This window comes from Nansenia antarctica, assembly GCF_963989245.1.
Source record: "Nansenia antarctica genome assembly, chromosome: 18".
NCBI classification, from domain to species: Eukaryota; Metazoa; Chordata; class Actinopteri; order Argentiniformes; family Microstomatidae; genus Nansenia; species Nansenia antarctica.
In genome coordinates, this window is record NC_137691.1 from 20,469,161 (window position 1) to 20,473,056 (window position 3,896).

Here is a 3,896-nt window from a genome sequence, read left to right on the forward strand (position 1 = left end):
TCAATTGGCATTACCTACCCCTGGTGTCCAACTGGCATTACCTACCCCTGGTGTCCAACTGGCATCACCTACCCCTGGTGTTCACCTGGCATTACCTACCCCTGGTGTCCAACTGGCATCACCTACCCCTGGTGTCCAACTGGCATTACCTACCCCGGGTGTTCCACTGGCATTACCTACCCCTGGTGTCCAACTGGCATCACCTACCCCTGGTGCTCAACTGGCATTACCTACCCCTGGTGTTCCACTGGCATTACCTACCCCCGGTGTTCACCTGGGCTTACCTACCCCTGGTGTTCACCTGGCATCACCTACCCCTGGTGTTCACCTGGCATTACCTACCCCTGATGTTCATTACCTACCCCTGGTGTCCACCTGGCATCACCTACCCCTGGTGTTCATTACCTACCCCTGGTGTTCAACTGGGCTTACCTACCCCTGGTGTTCAACTGATGGCATTACCTACCCCTGGTGTTCAACTGATGGCATTACCTACCCCTGGTGTTCACCTGGGTGCAATCAGCTTCTCGTGAAGGACCGATCCCCTCCAGCCCAGAGGAGCACGGAGAACACCGGAGAACACCGGAGAACACCGCGGAGAGGATTGCTACGGAGAAACTGGAACCCGATGGGCCAGGCAGGCATTCCTAAAGTTACCATAGCATTAGGAGTTCTAGGGCATTCATCAATAACCTTTGCAGATGTGCGGATCCTGACTCAAAATAGCTTTGACCTGCTATTCGGAAGCATCGCAGTGCCGTCGGCGAAGCCCTGGCTACGGCACTTACAGCACTGTGGGCATTAGACACAGGAGGGAGATTTTAATGAAACCTGTAGAAATCGATAACCAAAGGAAATAGGGTGTATATAGGCCTATAACCTAGGTCTGCTCCACGGCAGGCACAGTGCAAAAGCTGGAAGACATTTGACATAGGCTATGTTTGCCACTTAATTGAATCAGTGAGACTCACAATGAATGAATGAATGAATGAATGAATGGACTTTATTGTCATTGCTACAGTACAGGTACCAAACAACGAAATTTAGGAGGGGTGGCTCCCCTGGTGTTAGGAAAGGAAATCAACCACAATGTGCCTATAAATGAATGTTTTCAGTGATGCAGTGGTTAACCATTCAAATTGAACGACTGCCATGCGAATGATATAATGATATAATGATATGTTTGTCTAACATGTTTTTATTGTGTCATGAACATGAACACTTTGGGTTTGAATTGCATAATAAAATCATGTTTGTCTATTATAAAATTGTCTTACTATATTCTTATGAAAGATTAATGATAGCAAAACATGATTTTATTTCATGCAACCGATGATTCATTTAGGTAGAATCGACAGACTTTTTTTTTCAGTGTATCATATGGGCTAGGCTTAGTGCAAACAACCACAATCAGCATTATTAAATGCATGTTAGTTACATAGTCCTATATTATGGTCCATGTTTTTGGTAGCCTATTATTGTAGTCTACATTCTTGAGCTGTTAGTTATCAGACATGTTGCCAAAATAGGCCAGATACGTGTTTTCTATGTCGTCCAGTGACGTCGTTAACCCTGGGCATGCGGGGCTCGAGCCCAGAATGGTTTATGAATAGGGGAAAAAATAAAAATAATAATAATCGGAATCTACCGCATCGCCATCGATTTAGCGCATCGTCGTAGATTGAGCGCAAACTACCACTGGTCAATCAGAAACCCCTCTACCCGCCCCCCCAGACTAAAAGCATCTTCAATGGAGATGTTACATGCCATGTCTGTGAAACCGGCCCTAAATTTGTTTACTTTTTAAAAAGTGTGTCACTTTTTGATTGAAACAGGCTCTCACTTTTGGAGGTTTTTGCAGGTTCCCCTTGTCTTTCTTCTAAACGCAGATTAGCGCGGGATAATGATGTCAAAGCGGTGAGAGGGCTGATGGATCTCCCGCCACGCGTGCCGCGTTTCGGCGCGAGGCCATTATTAGCTTAGTAATTAAGTCATACATCAAAGGTGCGAGGAGCCTCTGCTTGGCGCGAACGTGCCGATAAGCCGCTTGATGATGGACAATATCAGCCACTCCTGCGCCCGCTCTCAGCCTCCTCCCAGCCCGGGTCTCAGCCTCCTCCCAGCCCGGCTCTCAGCCTCCTCCCAGCCTCCTCTCAGCCTCCTCCCAGCCTCCTCTCAGCCTCATCCCAGCCTCCTCCCAGCCCGGGTCTCAGCCTCCTCCCAGCCTCCTCTCAGCCTCATCCCAGCCTCCTCTCAGCCTCCTCCCAGCCTCCTCTCAGCCTCCTCCCAGCCCGGGTCTCAGCCCCCTCCCAGCCTCCTCTCAGCCTCCTCCCAGCCTCCTCTCAGCCTCCTCCCAGCCTCCTCTCAGCCTCCTCCCAGCCCGGGTCTCAGCCCCCTCCCAGCCTCCTCTCAGCCTCCTCCCAGCCTCCTCTCAGCCTCCTCCCAGCCTCCTCTCAGCCTCCTCCCAGCCCGGGTCTCAGCCCCCTCCCAGCCTCCTCTCAGCCTCCTCCCAGCCTCCTCTCAGCCTCCTCCCAGCCTCCTCTCAGCCTCCTCCCAGCCTCCTCTCAGCCTCCTCCCAGCCCGGGTCTCAGCCTCCTCCCAGCCTCCTCTCAGCCTCCTCCCAGCCTCCTCTCAGCCTCCTCCCAGCCTCCTCTCAGCCTCCTCCCAGCCTCCTCTCAGCCTCCTCCCAGCCTCCTCTCAGCCTCCTCCCAGCCTCCTCTCAGCCTCCTCCCAGCCCGGGTCTCAGCCTCCTCCCAGCCTCCTCTCAGCCTCCTCCCAGCCCGGGTCTCAGCCTCCTCCCAGCCTCCTCTCAGCCTCCTCCCAGCCTCCTCTCAGCCTCCTCCCAGCCTCCTCTCAGCCTCCTCCCAGCCTCCTCTCAGCCTCCTCCCAGCCTCCTCTCAGCCCCCTCCCAGCCTCCTCTCAGCCTCCTCCCAGCCTCCTCTCAGCCTCCTCCCAGCCCGCTCTCAGCCTCCTCCCAGCCCGCTCTCAGCCTCCTCCCAGCCCGCTCTCAGCCTCCTCCTAGCCTCCTCTCAGCCTCCTCCCAGCCCGCTCTCAGCCTCCTCCCAGCCTCCTCTCAGCCTCCTCCCAGCCTCCTCTCAGCCTCCTCCCAGCCCGCTCTCAGCCTCCTCCCAGCCTCCTCTCAGCCTCCTCCCAGCCCGGGTCTCAGCCTCCTCCCAGCCTCCTCTCAGCCTCCTCCCAGCCCGCTCTCAGCCTCCTCCCAGCCCGCTCTCAGCCTCCTCCCAGCCTCCTCTCAGCCTCCTCCCAGCCTCCTCTCAGCCTCCTCCCAGCCTCCTCTCAGCCCCCTCCCAGCCTCCTCTCAGCCTCCTCCCAGCCCGCTCTCAGCCTCCTCCCAGCCCGGGTCTCAGCCTCCTCCCAGCCCGGGTCCCAATCACACAGTGCGCTCCTGGAGGGTCGCTGCTTTAATTAACTATCGACTCCAAGTAAAATCTTAGTGTCGCATTCCGCGAAACTTGATCCCAATCTCACTCAAGAGTCTATACATATTTAGTGTGAGATACTCTAAGAAACTATAATATTGACAGTAGTCAGTAGGCAGAATAGATGTAGCCTGTTAAACTCTGTCTAGTAGCAGAGTTGCTATTGAATAGTCCTCTTGATTCATTGTCCCCATTTTAAAGACTTATTTCATGAACTCAGTAAGCCCATGTAGGCTACAGACGCCTCCTCATTATGAGCAATCAATGGGAACTATGAATGCTGTTAAAAACCTCTTCTTATCCACCTCATTTTTCTGGTTTTCTGCTCGAAATGACATGCCCACAGTGAATATAGAATATCTCCACAATCACAAGGGCCTTCATAATGATATTGTTATCAAATGAAAGCTAACACATGTGGGGTGGCTGTAGAAGTGTCAGAAACAAAATCTATGTTAC